The sequence below is a fragment of the Oncorhynchus tshawytscha genome, linkage group LG25 (genome assembly GCF_018296145.1).
Source record: "Oncorhynchus tshawytscha isolate Ot180627B linkage group LG25, Otsh_v2.0, whole genome shotgun sequence".
NCBI lineage: Eukaryota > Metazoa > Chordata > Actinopteri > Salmoniformes > Salmonidae > Oncorhynchus > Oncorhynchus tshawytscha.
This window is the reverse complement of record NC_056453.1, coordinates 1260592-1285794: the sequence shown is the minus strand read 5'-3', so window position 1 is coordinate 1285794 and position 25203 is coordinate 1260592. Positions and strand designations below refer to the sequence as shown.

The following is a 25203-nucleotide window of genomic DNA, read 5'->3' as shown; positions in this document are numbered from 1 at the left end:
CTGGAGTACTTCTGTCCTATTCGGTGTCCTGTGTGAATCTAAGTGTGCGTTCTCTAATTCTCTCCTTCTCTCTTTCTTTCTCTCTCTCGGAGGACCTGAGCCCTAGGACCATGCCCCAGGACTACCTGACATGATGACTCCTTGCTGTCCCCAGTCCACCTGGCCATGCTGCTGTTCCAGTTTCAACTGACCTGAGCCCTAGGACCATGCCCCAGGACTACCTGACATGATGACTCCTTGCTGTCCCCAGTCCACCTGGCCATGCTGCTGCTCCAGTTTCAACTTCCACCTGACTGTGCTGCTGCTCCAGTTTCAACTGTTCTGCCTTATTATTATTCGACCATGCTGGTCATTTATGAACATTTGAACATCTTGGCCATGTTCTGTTATAATCTCCACCCGGCACAGCCAGAAGAGGACTGGCCACCCCACATAGCCTGGTTCCTCTCTAGGTTTCTTCCTAGGTTTTGGCCTTTCTAGGGAGTTATTCCTAGCCACCGTGCTTCTACACCTGCATTGCTTGCTGTTTGGGGTTTTAGGCTGGGTTTCTGTACAGCACTTTGAGATATCAGCTGATGTACGAAGGGCTATATAAATAAATTTGATTTGATTTGATTTGATTACGTTGACCATGTGCTTATTAATGATCAACATTAACTTCAATGGTCATCCATGAGGACCTTAATCATATTTTTGTAATTATCTGTTACCGAACTGTTTAAAGGTCAACACGTATTCAAGAATAAGCTATTTTGTTACAAGTACAATTTTGTAATGATATGGTCGAATTAACATTATATTGAGCATCTTCTGTGAGGTATGTATCAGTATTAGTTAAACATTTGTTTTTGATCAACTTGAGCTACAGAATCACTGATTCTCCATGATGATTATTTACCCAAACTGGAAATTATACCTGTTATCATCACTCTGTGATTAGAACTAATTGATTTGTTTAAAGATCAGACTTTGTGGATGAAGATGTTGCTCACATCATTAATGGTGTGTATATTGTAGAGGGGAGACATTTTTTTTCTCTCAACATGAAACCTTTATGTTGTCTTTTATAAAGACAGTAAATGTCCTATACTCTGTTAGAGTATCATATGTATTGGAGATTTATCCAAGTTCTGGTTGTGATGTGTAATCACATAAACTATTCACCTTATATTTAGGTGTTCAAGTCTACGATGCGAGTCAATGTCAATAAATCCCAAAAATAATGAAATAATTTGTTATTGATCTTTCCTTTTCTCTACTGTCATCCACATATTGATGGTAGAATACAACACAGATCTACTGTATAAGGTCATACTTACTTTTGCAATGATTTGTAATGAAGTTTTGGAAGATTAAAATATTATATCTCAATCAAGTAATCTACAGTTGTCCCAGTATTGAGCAGGGACAGAAATAGTGATGGCTTTATGTGTCTAACATGCTGACCACATGCAGCACCATCACGCACATGTTGATTTTGTCCACCCACACCAGACACGATCAGGACACGCAGGTGAAATATCAAAACAAACTCTGAACCAACCTTATTCACGGGGACAGGTCAAAAAGCATGAAACATATGGAAAGTTAGCTAGCTAGCTTGCTGTTGCTAGCTAATTTGTGTGTGTGTACCTCAGTTCATCTTTCAATCACCCTCGTGGGTATATCGTCCTAAAAACCAATGAGGAGATGGGAGAGGCGGGACTTGCAACGAGTCAGGCATCACAAACAGAACCAAGTTACATTATATCACCTGGCAACGCAGAATCTCGTTGAGGCACGAGACGCGAGCTGTGTGGTCTGCATGTAACAAGAAAAGGCCCAGGGTGTGGACATGAAGCTAGAGTTATGGTTAGGGTTGAAACAGGGTGTGGACATGAAGCTAGAGTTATGGTTAGGGTTGAAGCAGGGTGTGGACATGAAGCTGGAGTTATGGTTATGTTAGGGTTGAAACAGGGTGTGGACATGAAGCTGGAGTTATGGTTATGGTTAGGGTTGAAACAGGGTGTGGACATAAAGCTGGAGTTATGGTTATGTTAGGGTTGAAACAGGGTGTGGACATGAAGCTAGAGTTATGGTTAGGGTTATGGTTAGGGTTATGGTTGAAAAAGGGTGTGGACATGAAGTTGGAGTTATGGTAAGGGTTATGGTTAGGGTTGAACAAGGGTGTGGACATGAAGCTAGAGTTATGGTTAGGGTTATGGTTAGGGTTATGGTTAGGTTGAAACAGGGTGTGGACATGAAGCTGGAGTTATGGTTAGGGTTAGGGTTAGGGTTAGGGTTATGGTTAGGGTTATGGTTAGGGTTGAAACAGGGTGTGGACATGAAGCTCGAGTTATGGTTAGGGTTATGGTTAGGGTTATGGTTAGGGTTATGATTAGGGTTGAAAAAGGGTGTGGACATGAAGCTGGAGTTAGTGTTAGGGTTATGGTTAGGGTTGAAACAGGGTGTGGACATGAAGCTAGAGTTAGGGTTAGGGTTGAAACAGGGTGTGGACATGAAGCTGGAATTAAAATCAAATCAAATCAAATTTTATTTGTCACATACACATGGTTAGCAGATGTTAATGCGAGTGTAGCGAAATGCTTGTGCTTCTAGTTCCGACAATGCAGTAATAACCAACAAGTAATCTAACTAACAATTCCAAAACTACTGTCTTATACACAGTGTAAGGGGATAAAGAATATGTACATAAGGATATATGAATGAGTGATGGTACAGAGCAGCATAGGCAAGATACAGTAGATGGTATCGAGTACAGTATATACATATGAGATGAGTATGTAAACAAAGTGGCATAGTTAAAGTGGCTAGTGATACATGTATTACATAAGGATGCAGTCGATGATATAGAGTACAGTATATACGTATGCATATGAGATGAATAATGTAGGGTAAGTAACATTATATAGGGTAGCATTGTTTAAAGTGGCTAGTGATATATTTACATCATTTCCCATCAATTCCCATTATTAAAGTGGCTGGAGTTGAGTCAGTGTCAGTGTCAGTGTGTTGGCAGCAGCCACTCAATATTAGTGGTGGCTGTTTAACAGTCTGATGGCCTTGAGATAGAAGCTGTTTTTCAGCCTCTCGGTCCCAGCTTTGATGCACCTGTACTGACCTCGCCTTCTGGATGATAGCGGGGTGAACAGGCAGTGGCTCGGGTGGTTGGTGTCCTTGATGATCTTTATGGCCTTCCTGTAACATCGGGTGGTGTAGGTGTCCTGGAGGGCAGGTAGTTTGCCACCGGTGATGCGTTGTGCAGACCTCACTACCCTCTGGAGAGCCTTACGGTTGAGGGCGGAGCAGTTGCCGTACCAGGCGGTGATACAGCCCGCCAGGATGCTCTCGATTGTGCATCTGTAGAAGTTTGTGAGTGCTTTTGGTGACAAGCCGAATTTCTTCAGCCTCCTGAGGTTGAATTAGGGGTTATGGTTAGGATTGAAACAGGGTGTGGACATGAAGCTAGAGTTAGTGTTAGGGTTATGGTTCGGGTTGAAAAGGCATGTGGACATGAAGCTAGAATTTGGATTTGTGGTTAGTGTTAGGGTTATGGTTAGTGTTGAAACAAGGTGTGGACATGAAGCTGGAATTAGGGTTGATGTTAGTGTTAGGGTTCAGAAGGGGTGTGGACATACAGTAAAACTAGGGTTAGGGTTAAGGTGATGGCTAAAATCAACATGTCACTTGTCTCTCATTGATTCAATTTAGGTCAGAACCAAGACATGTGCTACTCTACAGTGCTTACTGTTCTTTAACTCAAATAATTTCCTTCATTCCAAGTTTTTCAGGGAACCTTCTCTACGACCAGATGCTGTTTTGGTAATTGAAGCATATTTAATGATTGCCTAGAATCCAGACGAAACTGAATACCTAATATGATGCATTATAATAAGGCACACTTCTATTGTTCCACCATTGAGAGCAGTGAAAGGAGAGAGTGTGGGAAACCAAGGAAAACTCACTCACAGACCGCCTTTGGGACAATAGACTTCTGTACCCTGTATGATGAGGGGTGAGAAGGAATTTCACTAGTACGCTTTCATCATTGAATTCTAGAAATGAATTATATCACAGATATAATGAATTATAAAGACTGCACAAGTGTTTTTTTATTATTACAGGGTGTAAGAGGAATTAGGTAACAGATCAGGAAATACATTATATTACAATTTATACAAACGTGATTACATTGTAGTAGTCCTGTGTAACTCAGCAGGTAGAGCATGGCGCTTGCAATGCCAGGGTTGTGGGTTCAAGACCTTCAGGTGATCAGTACAACAACAAAAAAGTATGATAGTATAAGCCTGGATAAGAGTGTCTGCTAAAATGTGAATGTTGTATCGAAGATTATAAATCTTATATCTAAAACTTAAACGCTTTAAATATCTTCCGTTTTCAGTCCAATCTTGACCATCTCTGAATGGCCATATGCTGTACAAGTCTATATCATCCGATAGTCAAAATATTTGTATTTACTACATTCTTAATTTATGTATGTCAGATTTATTTATTTTCTCCCCCAGGGGCTTAATGGGAACTGCTTGTATAGAGATGAATTAACATTTAACAAGGCACACTTCTGTTGTTAGGTGGAAGCTCTGTCAATGGGCAGAGTGTGGGAAAGCTCTGGAAAGCAGAGTCTCAGTCTAGTGTCATCATCAACATCAATCCGACCAGCACCCGTCTGTCTAGGGAACACCCAGAGTCACTGGGGAATAGCCACACTTATAGAAGGGAATTAAACAATAGCTGAATACATCAGTTTCTCCAGGGTTTAACTCTTTCTTTCTCCTTCTCTTCTGTCTTCCTTTCGGGTGGAAGCTGGATCAAGGCACATGATATTAGATCTAAAACCAAATGTGTGTGCAACTGTGCATGAATTACTTAGAAATGTTCATTTTAATATTAAGCTTCTGCAAGATGTAAATCTGAATGTAAACATATAAAGCAATTTGAACATAAATGTACAAATAAAATACAAAATCATTATGGTTCAAATTAAATCATGTAGAACTGAACACTGATAAAGTACAGTATATGTCTTGCAGCACACATTTAGCATAAAACCAAGTGTTGTAGTGTTTCCCTCCAGAATCCAGATGGTCTGTGATGTTATACTCTGTCTATAATACAACACAGAGCCAATAGCCGTCACTGAGGATCCACTGAGCAGCTTTTGTAGTGCATTGATCACAGCACTCAGTGTGGGAAACTCAGATCAGTTATCTACTCACACTGACCAGTAGCCTCAAGACAGAGTAAACATCTGCTACCTCTGGACTCCAGAGTGCTTGACCATATAATTACTACTTCTGACTTTCGAGACCTCATGATAATAATACAATATCGAACCTGTGAACTTAACCACAAGCTATATTTCTCTGCAAATAAACTTACTTTATATTTTCGAAAGACCTCATATTTGACTCAAAAAATAAAAATAAAAATAAAATTCAGCAGAACATAAAATTATAAATATTTTTTTACTTTTCATCTATGACAAAATGTAAACCTATACAATATATCATTTTTGTCAGTGGTCACATTCATTGTTAGATAATGTGATGTGTTTAAACACTACACATTCAACAATGTCTTCATAGGTGGGGGCTAAGTTACACTGTACATTTCATGTAGAGGATCTGCGTCAGTCTCAAACGTGTAAGTTGTGATGATGAGTGTGTGCTCTCTCAGCATCATTGATCCTAACATCAGGCAGCAGATCTGAGGGTCACTGGTTTCCCAGATTCACACAACACTCTGAGTCTCTCTCCACCCCCCCCCCTCCCCACCTCTCCACCTGTTCCATGAGACGTGACCATTGTCCCCCAGCAATAAGAACACTGAGCATGTGGCAGCTCCACATTCCTCATTGTCCTTCCAAGCTCACCCATTGGCTACAGACTGTGAGAAACTCCAACAAGCCCAAGACACACACATTCATATGCAGATTATGGACTATATATAGGAGAGATGAAGGCATTAGACATCAGATTCACTCTACATAGAGACCAGTACAGCACAGAGATCCAGCCATGGCACCTACAATCACTTCAGCTATGATCTACTCTAATGAGCACCTGACTCTGACAAGGTAAATTGAATAATCGAATTAAAGGAAATTCATCCAATTTGATTGATTATTTATTAGTTTCAATAATGCCCAATTTCAGAATAAGATCAGCTCTTCTTGTTGTTAACAAAGCCATTGATGGAGAAGTTACACAGAGATCGTATCAACAACAGCATCGAGCAGCTCAAGTCTTTCCTGGGTCCAGAGATCCTCAAACAGCAGTCGGACTCCAAGCTGGAGATAGCCGACATCCAGGATTTGCCAGTTTTCTTGCTGAGACGGCAGCAACAGAACCAGCCAGTTAGCTCCTCCTCCTGCCAGCAGCTGTCAATCAGGGTTACTCCAGTTGTGTCCAAGAGATTGTGCACTTCCTGACCAAGGATGAGGTGAAGACACAGACCCAGAGAAGACTGCTGAGCCACTTCCAGAGCCTGCATCCATCCTCTGATAAGAAAAGGAGGGAGAGTGATCTGCCTCAGTTTAGCTCCCAGCCCTGTACAGCACCAGCAAAGAGAAGAGTCCAGTCCACACTGCTCTCTGGAGGCCCTGGTAAAGTCCTTACAGACTGGAACTCCACTCTCAAACAAACTCAATGCACCATGTTAGTCTAACATTAATGTGATGGACAGTGATCAGAGATCTTCTTCATATTCTGCTTGTGCAGGTTGTTTTATAAGTCTTGCTGTTATTAAGACTTATTTTCTGTTGTACTGAACAAGTTATAATGTTTTTCTAAGAAAATGATCAAATTGATCAAATTGAATATTAACATTTATGTTTTGTAAAAACGTGTTGATATTGATCATATGTTCATTCATGATCAACATGATCAGCATCAACGTCTATGGTCCTCCATGAGAACCTTTACCGCAAAATAGGTGTTATATCATCAAACTGTTCGTGATTTTCTATGATTGATCTGTTTTAAGGTGAAAAGGTATAAGACAACAATGTTTTACAACAGTGATATATCATTATTGACATTGTATTGAGCATGTTCTGTGTCGCATGTATCAGTTATATATGTGATCATGTTCAACCTGAGCTACAACATCAATGGTCCTCCATGAGGACTTTGAACCCAAAATGTTGTTACAACCACTATTTTGTAATGATACGGTCATATTAACATTATATTGAGCATCTTCTGTGAGGTATGTATCAGTATTAGTTAAACATTTGTTATTGATCAACTTGAGCTCCAGAATCACTGATTCTCCATGATGATTATTTACCCAATCTGGGAATTGTACCTGTTATTATCACTCTGTGATTAGAACTAATTGATTTGTTTAAAGATCAGACTTTAAGTGTGAAAATGTTGCTCACGCTGTTTGAATGATGTGGATATTGTAAAGGTGAGAAAATGTTTTATTTTAATGTGAAACCCTTATTAGTTTAAAAAATGTTGTCTTTTATAAAGACAGTTATTGTGTATCCTATAGTCTGTTGGAGTATAATGTCTTGAAGATGTATCCACGTTTTTAATGTGATGTTTGATCACTTTATTTCTGTTGAAATATTTACCCTGAATGTGGGTATTCTAGTCGGTCTGAATAAATATACAAATCATCAAATGAAATGTTCTTCTCTGTTCCTTTATGATTGTCTTCACTGAGACGAGCTTCCAATACGGTTTATTTACATTTACATTACTGATTTATTAAATACCATATGTAGAAGCAAAAAAGCCTACTTTGACCCAAGTCTGTACACAATGATCTTGAATGCATTAGAATACAACACTGAATCTACATATTCCTTTCTACCTCTGGGTGCAGCAAAATCTACCAAGTAAGGTACAAGTCAAAAGATATACATAACTACTTGACATTCATTGTTTTATTTGACATGTGAAATTAAATATAGAGAGATATTTCATCTTAATTATGAGTTTCCCAGGAGGCATGACTGTTTTTCCTTGTTGCTGATGTCCCTGTTTTACATGTACGTTCAATTACATTTTCAGGATTTTTAGTCTGGTCCTGAAACTTGGTACTGTCATCTAAGTTCTCTACAAGTTTAGAGCAGATGTGCCCCCCAAACTCAATAGCTTACGTGATGTGTCACTCTATGCTGCAATCAATGGATTCTTTTTTATATATATGGAGTGGCTGCATTGCCAAAAACATCTGACGCCTCTTCCCGATAGCAAAAAAATGAACCATCTGCGCATGTGAAGGATTCTCTACACTACAATGTTTTTCTCCCTCTGCAGCCACTTCCCCCTCTGCAGCCACTTCCCCCTGTGTGTGTGTGTGTGAGTGTGTGTGTGTGTGTGTGTGTGTGTGTGTGTGTGTGTGTGTGTGTGTGTGTGTGTGTGTGTGTGTGTGTGTGTGTGTGTGTGTGTGTGTGTGTGTGTGTGTGTGTGTGTGTGTGTGTGTGTGTGTGTGTGTGTGTGTGTGTGTGTGTGTGTGTGTGTGTGTGTGTGTGTGTGTGTGTGTGTGTGTGTGTGTGTGTGTGTGTGTGTGTGTGTGTGTGTGTGTGTGTGTGTGTGTGTGTGTGTGTGTGTGTGTGTGTGTGTGTGTGTGTGTGTGTGTGTGTGTGTGTGTGTGTGTGTGTGTGTGTGTGTGTGTGTGTGTGTGTGTGTGTGTGTGTGTGTGTGTGTGTGTGTGTGTGTGTGTGTGTGTGTGTGTGTGTGTGTGTGTGTGTGTGTGTGTGTGTGTGTGTGTGTGTGTGTGTGTGTGTGTGTGTGTGTGTGTGTGTGTGTGTGTGTGTGTGTGTGTGTGTGTGTGTGTGTGTGTGTGTGTGTGTGTGTGTGTGTGTGTGTGTGTGTGTGTGTGTGTGTGTGTGTGTGTGTGTGTGTGTGTGTGTGTGTGTGTGTGTGTGTGTGTGTGTGTGTGTGTGTGTGTGTGTGTGTGTGTGTGTGTGTGTGTGTGTGTGTGTGTGTGTGTGTGTGTGTGTGTGTGTGTGTGTGTGTGTGTGTGTGTGTGTGTGTGTGTGTGTGTGAGTGTGTGTGTGTGTGTGTGTGTGTGTGTGTGTGTGTGTGTGTGTGTGTGTGTGTGTGTGTGTGTGTGTGTGTGTTGGGAGAGTTAGCTATATGTTCATGACTATTTTAGTTTTGCTAATTTTTTTATACAGCGTTAATGCCATACTTCTACATATTTGGTGAAAAGTCACGACAACCAAGCGACCACAGTACCTAAGTTCAACTCTGTCCACATATACGATTGTCAGAGTAGTGTACCACCATCTACATTGAGTCATTATCAGTTTCTATTCCTCTTTTGATTAGCAAATATTTTTCTAAAAGTGTGTATTGTGAGTATGAACATGCAGAATCAGCCAGTGGTAGTGTTTCCCTCCAGAATCCAGATGGTCTGTGATGTCATACTCTGTCTATAATACAACACAGAGCCAAAAGCCGTCACTGAGGGTCCACTGAGCAGTTTTGTAGTGCATTGATCACAGCACACAGGACTCAGTGTGGGAAACTCAGATCAGTTCTCTACTCGGACCAGTAGCCCTAAGACAGAGGACACATTTGCTACCTCCGGAATAGTGTGCTTGCCCAAATAACTACCATTGGTTTGACCAAATAACCAGTATTTCTGAGTTTAGATTGATATAATATCGAAGCTAAAAACTTAAACACTAACTGAACTAAAGAACAAGTTCTAAATCTCAGGATGTCCACTTACCTATACAATAAACAGGTAACTGGCAAAATAAAGGAAATACGAGTAAATGAGGCATACAAAGTGTATTGAAAGCATGTTTCCCAATATGCCATGGGTGTTTCCCAATATGCCATGGGTGTTTCCCAATATGCCATGGGTGTTTCCCAATATGCCATGGGTGTTTCCCAATATGCCATGGGTGTTTCCCAATATGCCATGGGTGTTTCCCGATATGTTTCCCAATATGCCATGGGTGTTTCCCGATATGTTTCCCAATATGCCATGGGTGTTTCCCGATATGTTTCCCTATATGCCATGGGTGTTTCTCGATATGTTTCCCGATATGCCATGGGCGTTTCCCGATATGTTTCCTGATATGCCATGGGTGTTTCCCGATATGTTTCCCAATATGCCATGGGTGTTTCCCAATATGTTTCCCAATATGCCATGGGTGTTTCCCGATATGTTTCCCAATATGCCATGGGTGTTTCCCGATATGTTTCCCAATATGCCATGGGTGTTTCCCGATATGTTTCCCAATATGCCATGGGTGTTTCCCAATATGTTTCCCAATATGCCATGGGTGTTTCCCGATATGTTTCCCAATATGCCATGGGTGTTTCCCGATATGTTTCCCAATATGCCATGGGTGTTTCCCGATATGTTTCCCAATATGCCATGGGTGTTTCCCGATATGTTTCCCAATATGCCATGGGTGTTTCCCGATATGTTTCCCAATATGCCATGGGTGTTTCCCGATATGTTTCCCAATATGCTATGGGTGTTTCCCGATATGCCATGGGTGTCTCCCAATATGCCATGGGTGTCTCCCAATATGCCATGGGTGTTTCCCGATATGTTTCCCAATATGCCATGGGTGTTTCCCAATATGCCATGGGTGTCTCCCAATATGCCATGGGTGTTTCCCAATATGCCATGGGTGTCTCCCAATATGCCATGGGTGTTTCCCAATATGCCATGGGTGTTTCCCAATATGCCATGGGTGTTTCCCGATATGCCATGGGTGTTTCCCAATATGCCATGGGTGTTTCCCAATATGCCATGGGCGTTTCCTGATATGTTTCCCAATATGCCATGGGCGTTTCCCGATATGTTTCCCAATATGCCATGGGCGTTTCCCGATATGTTTCCCAATATGCCATGGGCGTTTCCCGATATGTTTCCCAATATGCCATGGGTGTCTCAGTCACCAGATCTCATCCCAATTGAACTCTTGAAAGATTCTGGAGCGGCACCTGAGACAGCGTTTTCCACCACCATCAACAAAACATAAAATTATGGAATTTCTCGTGGAAGAATGGTATCCCTCCAATGTAGTTCCAGACCCTTTTAAAATCTATGCCAAGGTGTATTGAAGCTGTTCTGGTAGCTCATGGTGGCCCAAACCACTATTAAGACACTTTCTGTTGGCGTTTTCTTTATTTTGGCAGTAACCTGTATATACTGTACATGTATACAGTATATGTCATTTAGGAGACGTTTTAATTCAAAGCAACCTACAGTCGTGCCCACTATCCTGGCCTTGCAACAGCCATGCTCTACCACACGTGTCAAACTCATTCCATGGAGTGTCTGCGGGTTTTCGCTCCTCCCTTGTCCTTGATTGATGAATTAAGGTCACTAATGAACTCCCCTCAAAACGTTGTCTAGGGCTTAATTGAAAGGAAAAAACAAAACCTGCAGACACTAGGCCCTCCATGGAAGGAGTTTGACACCCTGCTCTACCAACTGAGCGACAATGCAGAGTTTTCCAACATTTTCCTCAGGGACCACCAGATGCGCCAATTCAGGGCTGCCAAAAATATGTGAAAAATCTTTTGGTCCCCCAAAGAGAGGGTTGGGAAGTACTGCTACAGAGGACTACCTTACCCATTAGTTTTGACTAAAACGCTTAACATGTTAGCTATAGAGGGACTTCCTTGGGGCTACTCTGTTGAGATAAATGAATTCCCCCCCCCCCGCTCTGACCATAGAGAGGTAAGGCCACCTGCGCCATCACATTACAGACCTGCCGAGCCGTTTGAAAGCATCCTGTTTCCTATGAGTGCAATGCCCTTGGTTTCCTCTGACTCAATTTGACTTGAAAGTGAAAGTTATGCAGATATCATAATGTTTGTTTAGTATGATATTTACATCAAATTAAAGCCTGATAATCTGAAATAATATCTTACAGTACGTATTGTTACCATTGTCATCAAGAACCCCAATCATTTAATGTGCTGATGTACCTGGTGGACACATCAGTGAAGTAAGAAGAAAGTCAAGATCAATATTCACAAATCACTCGTTCTATTATCTATTAGGCTAAAGCATAGCCCATAGACCTAATAGTTATATTGTTTCCCAAGTAAATGATTAAAGTTGTTACATTTGTGACATTTTGGACTTTCCCAGGCCTTCTTTAAAGGGACAATCTGCAGTTACTACATCCATTTTAGACTTGTGATTTGTACCCATTGATTCTTGCAGAATATAACTTATAAATGCCTCATGAGCTTAGTTCAACTGTCGCACCCCACCAGAACCCAAAATATAAGATTGTTTTACGCCAATGTTTGTAAACAGTTCATGTAATCATACACTCCTATAGGCTCAAAACATGGTTTAAACTATCATTTTGATAGCTTTCTCTATGAATTTGAGAGTGGTTGCATTTCTCCAGCCCTGTCCCTCAGCTTTTTACCTAAACAGAGGCAGGGACTCACTTTGTTATTGCTTCAACTGCTGATTGCCCCTTTAATACACTACAACGATGTCTGTAGAAGCTGCACATTTTGGTGTCATCTAAAACCTTGCAGTGTGTTCTGAAAAATTAGTATAGTATTTATATTAAGAATAATATTGATATACATATAAAATATAAATGTAAATATCTTAAAAAGTAGCCTTTTTAACTTTTTATCTAAAGATATGACCCATTTTATACATAGCTTATGGGGTTTAGAACTAAATGGGGTTTACAACTCAAATCAAGAGAGTGGGGTAAGCACCAATTTCTCCCCATTCAAAGCAGTTCAATTTGGCCTAATTTCAAGCAATAACAACACACATTGTGTTAACCGGACTATATCTCCCATCCAAATGTTGTGAATTAATATGTATTCATGTCATAGTCACCAGTCAACTCCATTACACTCAAGTCAAAAAAATACTTAACCAGTGAATGCTAGCGATTGCTAACTACGCTACCAGTCTGTCTTAATGAGTGTTTGCATGCTAATAGCACACCTGTAAACTAAAATGTCTATTTTTTAAGAGATATGCAGTAGGCTGATTACGATATTAACCAAATTCCCAGGAAATTAGACAATATAACAGTCATGGTATTTAGTTCAAGAGAATTAATGTGAATTAACATGGCAACCTTGGGGATAATTTGAATGGGCGCCAACGGTAGACTTGTACATCCGTTCCCCCGGTACGACAGACATGACAGCAGTGTTACATCACGCCGTGATAAGGTATAGTCCTAGGTTCAACTTTTTGTGTCCTCCCCGTAATGTCCTCCATGTTTGATGTGAGGTGACTGGGTTCCTCACGAAAGGCAAGTGGTCATGCCTCTGTATGTATCCCTCTAAGAGCACAAGGCCAAATTTCCTGCGAAATCGTAAATGGCCAATGGGAATTTCAGCTGTGGCCACAAAGGCCAGACCAATGGCGTATATAAACCCTGGATGTATCCTCTAATACACGACTAACCTAGCAACATTCAAAGCTGCACTGATTTGTCAGCATTTCTTCCAAGCGCTTCCAAGTCGAAACCACGCCCCAAAGCAGCGTGAAAGCGTTGATTGGATAGTCAAAGAGCCTCATCCAGGCGCAAAGACAGGCTAAAATGTGATAAGTCTGAAGTTATTGACATTTTTTAAAAGAAGTTTTAGCTTTAAATTTGGCCCATTATTACTGGATTAAGTACAAGTATAATTCACGAGTGGTAACTGTTGATTACTGGTTTACATAACTTGATTTTAGAAATACTGGCTTGCAAAGCTTGCTTGAAAAACTTTTTTTAGCAAGCATGGATGCTGCAAACGATACAGCGATAGATGCTTCAAACCCGGTGCCTTGAGGTAAAACAACGTTTCCAAATCTCTATAATAGTTAGCTAGTTAAGCTTGATAATATGCTTTCAAAATGCTTTGGGGCGTGATCTCGACTTGGAATCGCTTGGAAGAAACTGACTGACCAATCAGTGTGGATTTGAATATTGCTAGGCTACTTATAAGCGTGGTTTTGCACCAAGTAATTACTTTTTATCTGCTGACGCTATGTATTGGCCAATGAGAGGCTTTGAAGCCACCGGCCGCCATATTGGTACTCCTCAGGAGGAGCAGTCCTCCATGGAAATTAATTTAATTCTACAGTATTTCAATCATTGCTTTCAAGGACAAAATTACATATATTTAAGTATTTCTTTGTTGTAGTGGTGACATTAAAATTAGTACTCTCCCCAAACAATCTTTAATGAAAACATTTTTAATATTTGATTAAACTTTATATTTCTATGTTCAGTTCACATAGTATAATTTCAAAGTTGGCGTTAAGGTGTCTGTAATAGAATATACTTGGCAAAAACAAATGTAGACATTAATAAATGCATTGGCTTCCAAAATATGTTTTACAATAGGGGAGAAGTACAGAAATGGCTGTGCAGTGGCTTCAAAACTCCTGTCAGTAATTTAGGGTATATACACATCCTTGGGCCAGACTGTGGTTGGACGTTACCATCTAGTCTTCATAACATTTTATTCTCTGATCCACTTTATTAAAACCATTTAGACTTGAATGATCTTACCTATTATACCTTTAAAACAATATGTTTAAAAATGAACTAAATCAAAGGCTACTTTTGAGATATTTAGATTACATTTGTAATCAAGAATCAATAAATTAATGTAAATAAAATGCATTCTTAACCTAAACACTACTCGTGTTTCAGAATACACTGTAAGGGTTCAGATGACACAACACTGTTTTTTTAGCATCTACAGAATCATCGTTGCGGTGTCTAAAAGAAGGAAAAAATGTCACATATTTCACAACTTTTTATAAAAATAAAAATAATTGGATACAGATTTCAAAGGTATGCCGAACATTCTTCCCCCAAAGGACCTTTTTAGGGATTTCATTTCAGGAAGATCAAAAACATAAAAAATATCTTTGGGCCATCCTTTCATGGAATTGCCCCACTATGGAAACATTGACTAGATTGCCCTTCTTTGCACAATGTTGGCTCCATGCTCTCTGTTACCTACAGAATGGGTAGTCTCAGTGAGTCCATTTCTCAAGCAGCTCTTCCTGGTTCAAAGAAGTGAATAAAAGGCCATGTGCATCTCTTTGTCACTTTCTTACCAGTTCATAGGTAACTACAGACTTGTAGAGTTTGTCTAATACATGTACCATTTGTCCATGAGTTTGACCTTGACTCCAGGATTGGCGGCCAGTGATGTGGAGAGAATGTTGTTGTTGATACTCTGTATTTTCAAGTATTGTGATAAGGGGTCGACTGATTATGATTTTTCAACGCCGATACCGATACCGATTATTGGAGGACCCCCAAAAAAAGCAGCTGCCGATTAATCGGTCGATTTTTTAAAAACATTTATTTGTAATAATGACAATTACAACAATACTGAATGAATACTTATTTTAACTTAATATAATACATCAATAAAATCAATTTAGCCTCAAATAAATAATGAAACATGTTCAATTTGGTTTAAATAATGCAAAAACAAAGCGTTGGAGAAGAAAGTAAAAGTGCAATATGTGCCATGTAAGAAAGCTAACGTTTAAGTTCCTTGCTCAGAACATGAGAACATATGAAAGCTGGTTCCTTTTAACATGAGTCTTCAATATTCCCAGGTAAGAAGTTTGAGGTTGTAGTTATTATAGGAATTATAGGACTATTTCTCTCTATACCATTTGTATTTAATTAACCTTTGACTATTGGATGTTCTTATAGGCGCTTTAGTATTTCCAGTGTAACAGTATAGCTTCCGTCCCTCTCCTTGCCCCTACCTGGGCTTGAACCAGGAACACATCGACAACAGCCACCCTCGAAGCAGCGTTACCCATGCAGAGCAAGGGGAACAACCACTCCAAGTCTCAGAGCAAGTGACGTTTGAAACGCTATTTATTTTGCACCACGCTAACTAGCTAGCCATTTCACATCGGTTACACCAGCCTAATCTTGGGAGTTGATAGGCTTGAAGTCATAAACAGCTGTCACGCCTTGGTCTTAGTATTTTGTGTTTTCTTTAATTATTTGTTCAGGCCAGGGTGTGACATGGGTTTATTGTGTTGTCGTATTGGGGTTTTTGTAGGCATTGGGATTGTGGCTGATTAGGGGTGTGTCTAGCATAGGCTTGGCTGCCTGAGGCGGTTCTCAATCAGAGTCAGGTGATTCTCGTTGTCTCTGATTGGGAACCATATTTAGGTAGCCTGGGTTTTACTGTGTATTTTGTGGGTGATTGTTCCTGTCTCTGTGTAGTGTTCACCAGATAGGCTGTAATTAGGTTTTCACGTTTCGTTTGTTGTTTTTGTATTTATTTAGTTATTTCATGTATCGCTATTTTTTCATTAAAGAACATGAGTAACCACCACGCTGCATTTTGGTCCGACTCTCCTTCAACAGACGAACGCCGTTACAGAATCACCCACCACACACGGACCAAGCGGCGTGGTAACAGGCAGCGACAGCAGGAGCAGCGAAAGGAGGAATGGACATGGGAAGACGTGTTGGATGGAAAAGGTTGTTACACTTGGGAGGAGATACTGGCCGGAAGAGATTGCCTCCCATGGGAACAGGTGGAGGCATTTAGGAGAGCAGAGGCAGCCGGAGATAAGAGCCGACGATACGAGGGAACACGGTTGGCAAGGAAGCCCGAAAAGCAGCCCCAAAAATGTATTGGGGGGGGGCTCAGGGAGAGAGTGGCAGAGTCAGGAGTCAGACCTGAGCCAACTCTCCCTGTTAATCGTGAGGAGCAGCGATCAAAGGACTTCTGGACTTGGGAAGAGATATTGGCCGGAAAAGGACCCTGGGCACAGCCTGGTGAATATCGACGCCCCAAAGAAGAACTGGAGGCGGCGAGAGCGGAGAGGCGCTGGTATGAAGAGGCAGCACGGCGACGCGGATGGAAGCTTGAGAGTCACCCCCAAAAATGTATTGGGGGGGGCTCACAGGGAGTATGGCGACGCCAGGTAGGAGACCTGCGCAAACTCCCTGTGCTTACCGGGGGCTAGAGAGACCGGGCAGGCACCGGGTTATGCTATGGAGCGCACGGTGTCTCCAGTGCGGGTGCATAGCCCGGTGCGGTTCATACCAGCTCTTCGTATTGGCCGGGCTAGAGTGGGCATCGAGCCAGGTAAGGTTGGGCAGGCTTGGTGCTCAAGAGCTCCAGTGCGCCTGCACGGTCCGGTCTATCCAGAGCCACCTCTACACACCAGTCCTCTGGTGGCAGCTCCCCGCACCAGGCTTCCTGTGCGTGTTCTCTATCCAGTTCCACCAGTGCCAGCACCACGCATCAGGCCTACAGTGCGCCTCGCCTCTCCAGCGCTACCGGAGTCTCCCGCCTATTCAGCGCAGCCAGAGCCTTTCTCCTCTCCTGCGCTGCCGGAGTCTCCCGCCTGTTTAGCGCAGTCAGAGCCTTCCTTCTCTCCAGCGCTGCCGGAGTCTCCTGCCTGTTCAGCGCAGCCTGAGCTGCCAGTCTGCATGGAGCAGCCAGAGCTGCCAGTCTGCATGGAGCAGCCAGAGCTGTCAGTCTGCATGGAGCAGCCTGAGCTGTCAGTCTGCATGGAGCAGCCAGAGCTGCCAGTCTACATGGAGCAGCCAGAGCTGTCAGTCTGCATGGAGCAGCCAGAGCTGCCAGTCTGCATGGAGCAGCCTGAGCTATCAGTCTGCATGGAGCAGCCTGAGCTGCCAGTTTGCATGGAGCAGCCAGAGCTGTCAGTCTGCACAAAGCTACCAGTCTGCATGGAGCAGCCAGAGCTGTCAGTCTGCATGGAGCAGCCAGAGCTGCCAGTCTGCATGGAGAAGCCAGAGCTGTCAATCTGCATGGAGCAGCCAGAGTTGCCAATCTACATGGAGCAGCCAGAGCTGTCAGTCTGCATGGAGCAGCCAGAGCAGCTAGATCCGCCAGTCAGCCATGATCTTCCAGATCTGCCAGTCAACCAGACTCTTCCAGATCTGCCAGTCAACCAGACTCTTCCAGATCCGCCAGCCAGCCAGGATCTGCCGGAGCCAACTACCTGCCTGAGCTTCATCTCAGTACTGGGCTTCCTCTCAGTACTGGGCTTCCTCTCAGTACTGGGCTTCCCCTCAGTACTGGGCTTCCCCTCAGTCCCGGGCTTCCCCTCAGTCCCGGGCTTCCCCTCAGTCCCGGGCTTCCCCTCAGTCCCAGGCTTCCCCTCAGTCCCGGGCTGCCCCTCAGTCCCGAGCTGCCCCTCAGTCCCGAGCTGCCCCTCAGTCCCGAGCTGCCCCTCAGTCCCAAGCTTCCCCTCAGTCCCGAGCTTCCCCTCAGTCCCGAGCTTCCCCTCAGTCCCGAGCTTCCCCTCAGTCCCGAGCTGCCTCAGTCACGAGCTGCCCCTCAGTCCAGTGGGGTTCTGGGTGAGGACTACGAGGTCATGGTCGGCGGCGAGGGTGGACTATCCCAGGACGCAAGGGGAGGAACTAAGACATTTATGGAGTGGGGTCCACGTCCCGAGCCGGAGCCGCCACCATGGACAGACGCCCACCCGGACCCTCCCTATGGTTTTGAGGTGCATCCGGGAGTCCGCACCTTGGGGGGGGGTTCTGTCACGCCTTGGTCTTAGTATTTTGTGTTTTCTTTAATTATTTGTTCAGGCCAGGGTGTGACATGGGTTTATTGTGTTGTCGTATTGGGGTTTTTGTAGGCATTGGGATTGTGGCTGATTAGGGGTGTGTCTAGCATAGGCTTGGCTGCCTGAGGCGGTTCTCAATCAGAGTCAGGCGATTCTTGTTGTCTCTGATTGGGAACCATATTTAGGTAGCTTGGGTTTTACTGTGTATTTTGTGGGTGATTGTTCCTGTCTCTGTGTAGTGTTCACCAGATAGGCTGTAATTAGGTTTTCACGTTTCGTTTGTTGTTTTTGTATTTATTTAGTTATTTCATGTATTGCTATTTTTTCATTAAAGAACATGAGTAACCACCACGCTGCATTTTGGTCCGACTCTCCTTCAACAGACGAACGCCGTTACAACAGCTGCTGGCAAACGCACAAAGTGCTGTTTGAATTAATGCTTACGAGCCTGCTGGTGCCTACCATCACTCAGTCAGACTGCTCTATCAAATCATAGACTTAGTTATAACATGATAACACACAGAAATACGAGCCTTAGGTCATTAATATGGTCGAATCCGGAAACTATCATCTCGAAAACAAGACGTTTATTCTTTCAGTGAAATACGGAACCGTTCAGTATTTTATCTAACGGGTGGCATCCATACATCTAAATAGTCCTGTTACATTGCACAACATTCAATGTTATGTCATAATTACGTACAATTCTGGCAAATTAGGCGGCCCAAACTGTTGCATATACACTGACTCTGCGTGCAATGAACGCAAGAGAAGTGACACAATTTCACCTGGTTAATATTGCCTGCTAACCTGGATTTCTTTTAGCTAAATATGCAGGTTTAAAAATATATACTTCTGTGTATTGATTTTAAGAAAGGCATTGATGTTTATGGTTAAGTACACATTGGAGCAACGATACGCACCGCATTGATTATATGCAACTCAGGACACAGTAGATAAACTAGTAATATCATCAACCATGTGTAGTTAACTAGTGATTATGATCGATTGATTGATTGTTTTTTATAAGATAAGTTTAGTGCTAGCTAGCAACTTACCTTGGCTTACTGCATTCAGCTAACAGACAGGCTCCTTGTGGAGAGCAATGAGAGGCAGGTGGTTAGAGCGTTGGACTAGTTAACTGTAAGGTTGCAAGATTGAATCCTTGAGCTGACATGGTAAAAATCTGTCGTTCTGCCGCTGAACAAGGCAGTTAACCTACCGTTCCTAGGCCGTCATTGAAAATAAGAATGTGTTCTTAACTAATTATCCTAGTTAAATAAAGATTCAACAATAATTAATTTTGAAAAAATCGGCCAAATCGGTGTCCAAAAATACAGTTTTTCCGATTGTTATGAAAACTTGAAATCGGCCCTAACTAATCGGCCATTCCGATTAATCGGTCAACCTCTAATTGTGATGGCAGCATCATGTTACGTGTATGCTTGTCACCAGCAGGGACTGGGGAGTTTGTTAGGATCAAAATAAATAGGAAAGGAGCAAAGCCCTGGTAAGTTACAAACACACATTTTAATGCCAGACACACAAGAAGGGCTTTCCAAGAGATGCTAGGTGTTCCTGAGTGGTCCAGTCTCAGTCCTGGCTTAAATCTGCTTATATAAACATATTTAAGGTTTAAGTATAGCTTTTTTTTCACTTTGCCTTCTTTAAGGCAGCACAATGTGAAGACTAGGCACTGTACACTATACTCCTCGCAGCCCATACTGCCTCAATGCTTTGCTCTGTCCTATTCACAGGGGAACAGATTGGGATGGCATCTCTGCAGCAGAAAGACCATTAAGGTCCCAGATCTCTCTGGGGAAAATAGAATGCAACCATTGGCAAGGTCAAGTACAGCATGACAGGGTAAAGAAACAAATTGAAAGTATCCTTTTCAAATATATTGCGGTCAAATACATTGTCTGCATATCTCATTTACGCCTTGGTTGATAATCAACTGTGGTTACCAATGCTGTTGTGTTCACAACATGCTCCTATCCTACCAACTATGTACTGTGTTCTAACCTCCAGAATGACGATAGTGAATCTGGGACTTCCCAAGTCTGCTTTGGTACTGATGCCAGGTACTGGAGTCAGGCTGGCTATTACTAATGCCTTCATCAACCTGCACGGGAACTGGAGGGTCCGATACTTCAGGTTCATGTGAGTTCATGAGTGTTCTTCTGCCCTGGTTTCAGGGAACCTCTGGGTTGTGCAGGCTTTTGTTCCAGCACAAGAATAGCACACTAGCCATTTAAAACACTGTACAATTTCCTCTTGTGTCTATCCACACTCCAAGGGGCTCAATCAACAGTTCTTAGTTTCTGTGTGACATTACAGAAAAGACCGTGATGGTAAATGGACTCACCATCACTGCCAGTATTGCACTCAAGAGGGATAAGACTGGTAGGCTCATGGTCAGCACTGTCAACTGTGTGGCCAACGTGGGCAGCGTTGGAGTATATCCATGTATCTGAACTAAACACTATGGTGCACTTAAAACTTTTTCAGAATGCATGTTACCGACTTAATCAATCCACAATGTCTTAAAATGATTTTAATGTGGATTTATTGTGTTACTTTTCCTCAAATGCTTGGTTTCTGTTTTCCAGCAGGCTGGACAATCTTTTCACGTCCTACACTGGCAAGGCCTTGCACAGTGCTCTGCAGAAACAGGTGAGGGACAGTGTAATGCCAGACAACAAACTCAACAGGTTAATCTCGTTCTGTTCTTGTGACAATAACAATCCCTCTGTTCATTTTTACAGATCTGCCCCCTAGTGGCTGATGGTATTACTGACATGAACCCACACCTCAAAACGTTCAATGGTAAAACAAGATTTGAAGGCCAAATGCAGCCAGTTTTATATCAATAACAAGATTTACAGAATTTAGCTTAATGAACATACTGTAGGAGATTATTATTGTGTTATTCATAGGCTAGTAAATGCATCCTAAATATTTAATATTTTCTGCCATCTTGAAGTTCTAGTCAAAGAGGACAAGGATGCTGAAATTGAATATTACGTTTTGAAATCATCCATTGAATTCAGTCTGAAGGTGAGAACTCCAGATTTCTGACTCCTAATCTATCCTCATTTCAGATTTGGAGTCACTAAAACAAGAGGCTAGAGGTAAAATCTCTCCCGCTCTCTCTCCCTTTCTCTTTCCACCTCTCTCTCCCTCGCTCTCTCCTTTCATCTTTTTCTCCCTCCCTCCCTCCTTCCGTCCGTCCGTCCGTCCGTCTGTCTGTCTGTCTGTCTGTCTGTCTGTCTGTCTGTCTGTCTGTCTGTCTGTCTGTCTGTCTGTCTGTCTGTCTGTCTGTCTGTCTGTCTGTCTGTCTGTCTGTCTGTCTGTCTGTCTGTCTGTCTGTCTGTCTGTCTGTCTGTCTGTCTGTCTGTCTGTCTGTCTGTATCTCTGTCTGTCTGTATCTCTGTCTGTCTGTATCTCTGTCTGTCTGTATCTGTATCTCTGTCTGTATCTCTGTCTCTGTCTGTGTCTGTATCTGTATCTCTGTTTGTATCTCAAATCAAATCAAATCAAATGTATTTATATAGCTGATATCTCAAAGTGCTGTACAGAAACCCAGCCTAAAACCCCAAACAGCAAGCAATGCAGGTGTAGAAGCACGGTGGCTAGGAAAAACTCCCTAGAAAGGCCAAAACCTAGGAAGAAACCTAGAGAGGAACCAGGCTATGTGGGGTGGCCAGTCCTCTTCTGGCTGTGCCGGGTGGAGATTATAACAGAACATGGCCAAGATGTTCAAATGTTCATAAATAACCAGCATGGTCAAATAATAATAATCACAGGCAGAACAGTTGAAACTGGAGCAGCAGCACGGCCAGGTGGACTGGGGACAGCAAGGAGTCATCATGTCAGGTAGTCCTGAGGCATGGTCCTAGGGCTCAGGTCCTCCGAGAGAGAGAAAGAAAGAGAGAAAGAGAGAATTAGAGAGAGCATACTTAAATTCACACAGGACACCGGAAAGGACATGAGAAGTACTCCAGATATAACAAACTGACCATAGCCCCCCGACACAAACTACTGCAGCATAAATACTGGAGGCTGAGACAGGAGGGGTCAGGAGACACTGTGGCTCCATCCGAAGACACCCCCGGACAGGGCCAAACAGTAAGGATATAACCCCACCCACTTTGCCAAAGCACAGCCCCCACACCACTAGAAGGATAACTTCAACCACCAACTCACCATCCTGAGACAAGGCCGAGTATAGCCCACAAAGTTCTCCGCCACGGCACAACCCAAGGGGGGGGACGCCAACCCAGACAGGAAGATCACATCAGTGACTCAACCCACTCAAGTGACACACCCCTCCTAGGGACGGTATGAAAGAGCCCTAGTAAGCCAGTGACTCAGCCCCTGTAATAGGGTTAGAGGCAGAGAATCCCAGTGGAAAGAGGGGAACCGGCCAGGCAGAGACAGCAAGGGCGGTTCGTTGCTCCAGAGCCTTTCAGTTCACCTTCACACTCCTGGGCCAGACAACACTCAATCATATGACCCACTGAAGAGATGAGTCTTCAGTAAAGACTTAAAGGTTGAGACCGAGTTTGTGTCTCATGGGTCTCTGTATGTATGTATGTATGTATGTATGTATGTATGTATGTATGTATGTATGTATGTATGTATGTATGTATGTATGTATGTATGTATGTATGTATGTATGTATGTATGTATGTATGTATGTATGTATGTATGTATGTATGTATGTATGTATGTATGTATGTATATGTATGTATGTATGTATGTATGTATGTATGTATGTATGTATGTATGTATGTCTGTATGTCCCTCCCTCCCTCCCTCCCTCTGTGTGTGCAGGGTGAGTTCTACAACATTGGGAAGCACCAGGAGCCTCCGTTCTCCTCCACGCCCTTCTCCCTGCCTCCTCAGGACAAGTTTGGCTTCAAGAAGCCAGACCACAGTAATTCTTATGTTCTTGATAAGAGCTTATGGCCGAATTATACACTCTACAAGACATTACTTTATTACTGCAATTATTGGTTGGATTTGTATCAAACCTTGTGACCTAGTTCTCAATGGCATTCATAAACATGCCATTGTTTACTTTCTCTTTACTGTATGTCCTGAACAAATCCTTCTCTGAATGATATGAATGGGAGTCTGAAAATATGAATCTATTAGATTTGCAGACATAACTAAGGGAATAGCTTAGATTGTTTTTCTTTGCACAATGTTTGCTCCATGCTCTCTGCATTATTTACAGAATGGGTAACCAAGTATCAGTCAGCCCATTTCTCAAGCAGCTCTTCCTGGTTCAGAGAAGTGAATCAAAGGCCATGTGAATCTCTTCTCCTTTCACTCTGCCCTGCCGCCAGCTAGGGAGCGACAACAACAGAAGAGATCCACTTTCTTATCAGTGCATGAGGTAGGTAACTACAGAGTCGTGCATACAACATAGACTGGCCTGTTTCTCTCTGTCAATTTAAAAGTTCTCTCTTTTACAGAAGTGTGCCAGGTTGAGGTGAGAACCCCATTTTATCATTTGTGCTAATATGTACATACTGTAGGTGGAAGAGTTTTGCAGGTATTCGGGGAAAATGTATTGTAGGGTAATTTTATGAAAGCTGTCACTCCTCAATCTCCACTAAGTAAGCAGCCTAGATGGTGGGTTGACATGGACATACAGTGTGGAAATTATACAGTATTTCAAAAGTGCTATCTTTGTCCCTGGGTAGTTGAGAAACTGTCTATATGATTAGAGGTTTTAAACATTCTCCATTAGCGGTTTTAAACATTCTCCATTAGCGGTTTTAAACATTCTCCATTAGCGGTTTTAAACATTCTCCATTAGCGGTTTTAAACATTCTCCATTAGCGGTTTTAAACATTCTCCATTAGCGGTTTTAAACATTCTCCATTAGCGGTTTTAAACATTCTCCATTAGCGGTTTTAAACATTCTCCATTAGCGGTTTTAAACATTCTCCATTAGCGGTTTTAAACATTCTTCATTAGCGGTTTTAAACATTCTTCATTAGCGGTTTTAAACATTCTCCATTAGCAGTTTTAAACATTCTCCATTAGCGGTTTTAAACATTCTTCATTAGCGGTTTTAAACATTCTTCATTAGCGGTTTTAAACATTCTTCATTAGCGGTTTTAAACATTCTCCATTAGCGGTTTTAAACATTCTTCATTAGCGGTTTTAAACATTCTCCATTAGCGGTTTTAAACATTCTCCATTAGCAGTTTTAAACATTCTTCATTAGCGGTTTTAAACATTCTTCATTAGCGGTTTTAAACATTCTTCATTAGCGGTTTTAAACATTCTCCATTAGCGGTTTTAAACATTCTCCATTAGCGGTTTGAAACATTCTTCATTAGCGGTTTTAAACATTCTCCATTAGCGGTTTGAAACATTCTTCATTTGCTCAAGCGAGGTAAAAAAACAAACACAGAAAACTGATTCCAATGGGGAAGCAATCAACAAACAGCTAACTTTCTATAGATACAGACAGTGGTGTAAAGTACTTAAATAAAAATACTTTAAAGTACTACTTCAATAGTTTTTTGGGGTATCTGTACTTTACTATATCTATTTTTGACTACTTTTCATTTTACTTCACTACATTCCTAAAACAAATAATGTACTACATACATTTTCCCTGACACCCAAAAGTACTCT

The 25203-nt window shown here is 42.2% G+C and overlaps 2 protein-coding genes and 1 pseudogene across 6 annotated transcripts in view; all 3 read left to right on the top strand.

Annotated features, from left to right (window-relative positions):
* The window catches only part of ccdc186 (coiled-coil domain-containing protein 186), a 1196038-nt gene that overhangs the window by 844159 nt on the left and 326676 nt on the right, over window positions 1–25203 (top strand). The window lies entirely within an intron of this gene.
* Window positions 6009–7641, top strand: LOC112262589 (annotated as a pseudogene).
* Window positions 23796–25203, top strand: part of LOC112220485 (bactericidal permeability-increasing protein) — a 28249-nt gene continuing 26841 nt past the window's right edge. For 2 of the 4 annotated variants that reach the window (XM_042305883.1, XM_024382354.2), the window contains exon 1: window positions 23796–23947. The gene's annotated coding sequence lies outside the window, so the exon portion shown is untranslated. Of the gene's footprint in view, window positions 23952–24026; window positions 24044–25203 lie in introns of all 4 variants that reach the window. The other 2 variants (XM_024382361.2, XM_024382367.2) reach the window with 2 other exon arrangements.